Below are 6000 nucleotides of genomic sequence, written 5' to 3'. Positions count from 1 at the left end.
CGCTTGGAATGTCTCACTTTCCCTTTGTCCTTCAGCTCCTCTCATTTTTCAGATCGCTGTCCAGCACCACTTTCTCTGGAGGTTGCTGGGGCCATCTGTATCCAGTGCCCACATAGGCAAGATTATTGACAGCAAACTCGCGGTAACAGATGTTACATTTAATATATGAAACTTAAATCATGCCTTGTCACCCATGAGGACATCAAAGCTAGGAAAGCAGAAATCAATCCTGGTTTTCTCATAACATAGTACAATGTCTGTCAAAAAGTGGGCCGCCAGGGCCTCACTGGTGGTGCAGGTGTTAAGTCTCAGTGCTGCGCAGTTCAGTCCCCAGACAGCTGACCCACATGGCGCAGAAGACTTCTCCTGACTAACCCCTGCTCCCCTCAGCAGTATATTCCAGTCAATCTACCTGTTCTGCTCCCCACTGTCTCTGGTGAATCCTCTCACCCTTAGCCCCCAGCGCCTCTGACCTACAACCAGCTCCCACGTGCATTAAAAAATACTTTTTTTTAAGCGGGCCATCAATAAGTATTTCTGAATGAAAGTAAAGTATTGTCTTTAATATCTTCTATTCCAAAACAACAGAATAAATTTTACTTTATAGTCCTGTCATTAATATTACTAATTATTTCTCCCCACAGACTCATCTGAAGCTTAGTCGTGGACTGAACAAAGCCTTAACATTTTAGTTTTAGAAACAATCTAAATCCATGGATTACCAAAGCTGCAATTTTTATGGACACGCTCACTTTTCAATTATATGACTCTCCAAATCTTAACCTCTGGAGTCCTTTACTCCTATGGTTAATATGAAAGAGCAAATATCACTGAGTCTTGTCCGTTTCTACAGGTGATCAATTTAAAAGTATTGTGTTAACACTTTGTTTCAAAAATACCCTTGAAAATAAAATGTCGGATTAAAGGACGAAAGCTTTTTTGTAGGGCAATTTTGACAGAGGCAAAAAAAAACAAAAGAATATTTCCTTTTGACGCAAAATAAGTTGCTTCCTTTAAATTACCAAATCCAATCTGTGGCTTATCATGCTCTGTGCTTGAAGCCAGTTCGGTGGCCCGCCCCGCCCCCACACTTCCACCTCGGTAACCCCACCAGGACCTCAGTGTTCTGTCAGGAGTACAAGCTTGCGTCAGAATTGCAGCCAGAGATGACCCCAAGGCAAGACAAGTGAATGTTGATAAACAAGACAAAATCCTATGTGCCTGCCCTTTATAATCAGGAAGAATAACCTTATTCTCCTTTCTATAAAGTTATTTTTTTTCCTTTTGACTTTCTTCCCCAAAAGTTTAAGATAAAGATACTTCAGAGAGGCCCTCCCTGATGGTGCAGCGGGTTAAAGCACAGCACTGAGAATCTGAAGCCACTTCCGCATGAGTTCGATTCCCGCCTGCCCCGGAGGTGACCACATGGTGTGGCAGACCTCTCCTGACCCGCCCGCTGCTCCCCTCAGCAGTGTACTTCATAGATCTGCCTGTTCTGCTCCCCGCTCTGTCTCTGGTGAAGCCTCTCACCGCCTCTGAGCCTCTGGCCTGTACCCCAGTTCTGTATGCACAAATAAATAAATCTTTAAAAAAAAAAAAAGATACTTCAGAGAACTTAATCTAGGATGTGAAATATTTTTTTTCCATTAAAAACACATTACTTTGTGAAAATGAGATATTGAAATTACAGTAAAGTGGATCATTTGTTTAACCTTTTCTTCTCTCACCTATTAACATTCTGGTTTCAGGCACACATTTATAATGTGATACATTTCTGAGGCTGCTTGTCACCTTCCTCTCAGGCCAGCAAGCACAGGCGGATGGATACAGGAGAGTCTGGAGCAGCCCATGGATTTGACAGGCCTTTATGCTCTCTCAGGCCACCAGATCCACAGGCAGAACTGACAGGGAGGCTGGCACAGCAGGAAGCAAGCGTGGGCCGGCCAGGGGGTGCTGGGAAGTATGCAGGCACCCAGCCTCCCAGCCCCCAAGAATCTTTAAACTGGTTCTCCAGGCTTGTTCTGACGGTCTCTCGGGTCTTGCCTCTTCAGTAGTCACACTTTGTCTTCCGGAGGCCCTAATTCTGTCAGGAGGACACCACAGCACAGCCGTGGCCTCTAGGCTCAGGTACACACATTCCCGCATGCATGCACACCCATGCCCCAGGGGGCAGCTTCAATCGTCCCACACCTCCAGGCGCCTTCTGCAGTAAGATGGCCAAGGCCTCAGGGGACAGCTACAGAGGCCAGTGCCTAAAAAAACCAATGAATTCCCTTAATCAACACTTAGGATGCTTTTTATAAACATCCTGAATTGAGAATAAAATAGATGCAAAATCATTGGAGAGAGAAAATGTAAACACCTTACTTTAGGAAAGTGTTCAGGGAACCAAGGACCTTTCTGAAATCAGTATCCCATTATTTTTCTAACAGGATTGTTCCCATTCCAGAGGAAACGATTGTATAATCTGATAGTTCCCATGAGGTGGCTGATCAGAATAAACGACTCCTGCACCACAGGGAAGAGCAGACAGCGGTCGGTCGCTATAAGCCCTAGGCCTCCAGCCCTCTACAGATTTGTCCCGATTTCCCAATAATGGACTAATAACAACAGTCCCTGGGTGCTATTGTGGGACAAGTTTGGTTTCATCATTCATGAGCCCACATCACCTCTAACATTTTGGGAGCCTTGGGGAAGAGTAAAAAAAGATTATTTATTTATGCCTACAGAACTGGGGTACAGGCCAAAGGTGCAGGGGTGGTGAGAAGATTCACTAGAGAAAGAGCAGGGAGCAAAACAGGCAGATTAATGAAGTCCACTGCTGAGGGAGCAGCGGGGAGACAGGAGAGGTCTGTTGCGCTATGTGGGTCACCTCCTGGGTGGGGATCGTACTCCCACAAAGCAGCCAGGGCCAGCTTCACAGTGCTGGGCTTTAAACCCCTGCACCATCAGGGAGGGCCAGCGGCTGCCTTTTTATATCTTATTTTAAAGTTATAAATAAAGACTATGAGCAAAGTGGAAATGTAACAGGGGGTCCCCAGGAAACAGGGAGGTTCCAGGTTCCCTGCCCCACCCAGAAGGAGGGTGGAGCTGAGAAGAGGAAAGAAGAGAAGAGAAGGAATCTGAGGAGGAAGGAAGCAGGATGGAGAGCCAGAAGGAGACCTGTGGAAGCCACGCGGAGCAAAGGGAGAGATGTGAAGAAGCCATGCTTGTTTCTTGGCCCTGGGCTGCTTGAAAGAGATGTGGGTGAAAGACCCGTGGGGAGGTGACTACGACAGCGTTTACATTGATTTTGATTTTGCTCTTTCCCTCCCAGACTTGTCTGGCCATTTCTGACCCTGTTCTATGGGTCCTGTGCTTTATTAGGCTCGTGGCAGCTTTCAGGCCTTTTGGGGCCAATCCCTTTTGGGTGGACTTTTGCTCACGAGAGGATGGGTCACTTCAGCTGTTTGATTTAGAAATTATACTCTTTGTCTTCCGTATTGTATACTCACTGTATTAAAGTTCCTTTTCATTAAAGTCTTAGATGTTTTGTCTTATGTGGCGGATGGCAGAACCCATTTAGAGCAGGCAGGTTTGGGGGTTCAGTGGTGCCCCGCTCTCCCTGCCCTGTAACAGAAGGACAGGGGTACAGGTTTTTCTATCTTGCATCTCAAGTTCCCTATTCTGGATTTCTAGATCATTCTAAGAGTTTCTCATGAGCACATTCCCCTAGCAGAAGGGTGGGGAGAGGTGGTGCGGTCATGTGGCGTGCCCAGCCTGCCCAGCTAAGTCAAAGCAACCACTCAGGCTGTCCAGGGCTGACTGTGGTTGACCCTCCCCCTGCACACATTACTTTACTCACACCCCCTGCTCTGGGGGTTGGAGGTAGGGGCCTTCTCCCAGAATTACCAATCTCGGTTGGCTATTACTATTTCAGAAACTGTGAGACTGCAAAGATGAAAAAAAAAATCAATGTTTCTAAGATTGGTTTATGCAAAACCCTTGTAGAAGTCAGCTCAGACTGCATAAAAATACCATGGGTTGGGGGGGTTCAGCAACAAGAATTCTTTCTCTCAGTCCTGGAGAGAAAGAAGTCTAGGGAGCTGGACTTCTAAGATGGAAGCTGGAGTCTAAGATTGAGGTATCCACAGGCTGCTTTTTTCCCCTGAGGTCTCACTCCTTGTGTCCCCACATGGCTTTTCCTCCCTACTCATATAGCCCTGGTGTCTCCGTGCATCCAAATCTCTTCCTCTTGCTAAGCCACTAGCCAAATCGGATTCAAATCCACACTACTGGCCTATTTTAACTTCATTGCATTTTTAAAGATCCCATCTCCAAATACAGTCCCATTCTGAAAATCAAGGTCAGGGCTTCAGCATGGGAAAATGGCACATGTTCAGCCTCTAACAACCTTTGTTCATGTGGGACCAACCAAGGATCTTTCTTGCTTGAGTACGAGGTGGTACTTAACCCATTTTAAAAGTTGGATGGTCTCTATTTTACATAAAGAAATTGAGGTGCAGGGCAATTACACAACTTGCCACGAGATGGTGGGTTGTCCGACTCTGGACAACCTGTGCTTTTAGCCACAACCTTCCATGACCCGCTAGGAAGGAGAATCACATGACCCAGCCGAGCCAGTGGGCGTGTCTTCTCAGGAGTTTTCAATTTAAGCTGGACAAGACTGCCTGGTCACCTCTGATCTCTGAGTCAGGGCCTAGCAAGCCTGTGCCCACCTCAAATTTTACTTGATAGAATCAAAGCCTCATGGAAGATACACAGGAATCAAAGCCTCATGGAAGATACACATGGCAACTGGCACTTTGGCTGGGTTGACTGGGCCCTTTTTGAGCCTTGACCAGTTCTACCTTTGAATATACATTTGAACCAGCTTTCTTCCCTGTTAATGCTTTCTTTAGCCAGGGTCAGGACCAGCTACAAGAACATAAAATAGACTTGACTAAATCCCAGGAAATACGGGGAATCATTATAGCAAATTCAATTTGCTTTGGTGATGACCTCTCTTTTTTCTGCAGGTATAACAGAAAAACATCAGACAAATCAAACTAAAAAGTTTCCTCTTTATATTATTTTACTGTAAAAGCCCTGTTTTGTTGGTCTTCATATTAGGGCATTAGGAACCAGTTCTGTGCTCTCTGGTCATCAAATATTCTTCCCTACTATTTCTTTTGTCCCTGTTTGGTAGTGTGACTACAGGAGAGATTGATCACTAAACTATAACAAGTATCATTTTGATAGATAGATAGATAGATAGACAGACAGATAGATAGATAGATAATACAGTGTAATAGGCACCACCTTGCAAGAGTGGGAAGTATTCTACTAAATTCACAAATGCCCTGGAAGACCTAGTGAGCAATGCAAAAGCAGATGCAGGTAGTTTATTTTTTAAATGTCCATTATCTGTTGGGAAAGGAGACTTGACAGCAGTAAGAGGCACTACATAGCTGGGATGCAAGTCTTGATGAGCCATCACTCAAACTCTCCAAAGTAACTCTAAATTAAAATGCTACCAACTGTAGCTATATTTTATTCCATGGAATTAGTCCATTTAAGCAAAACTATCAACCTGGCTGGAGTGAAGACACGGCCTTCATTAAAATACTCCCATGTAGCTGAAAGTTCATGTTCATAGACATGCTGAACACATGGTTAGAAAATGGTAAAAGCTAGGAGATTGGTTTCTGCTTATTTTAGCTCTCTATTTTAATTAATATAGTATTGCGTGTTCACTGTGTTCCCAATACTGTGCTCTCCATTGCTAGGGAATATAAATTAGTAGAAAAGACTATTCTTGCTCTCAAAAACAGACAAAAACTCCATGGGCAACAGACAAATAGAGAACAATTTTTACAGTTCTGACAAAGAAAAGTGTTAACCATCCTGAGCATCTTGTACAGTTTTAAATATAAGTTAGTTTCTCAATAAATAAATGTTGATTGAGGACTAGTCACCTGTGAGACTATATGTCTTAGACCAAAGTGTCCTAAAGCAATT

Source organism: Condylura cristata, unplaced genomic scaffold, assembly GCF_000260355.1.
Source record: "Condylura cristata isolate star-nosed mole 26May11 unplaced genomic scaffold, ConCri1.0 scaffold00016, whole genome shotgun sequence".
In the NCBI taxonomy this organism is placed as follows: domain Eukaryota; kingdom Metazoa; phylum Chordata; class Mammalia; order Eulipotyphla; family Talpidae; genus Condylura; species Condylura cristata.
This window is presented reverse-complemented; position numbering follows the sequence as displayed.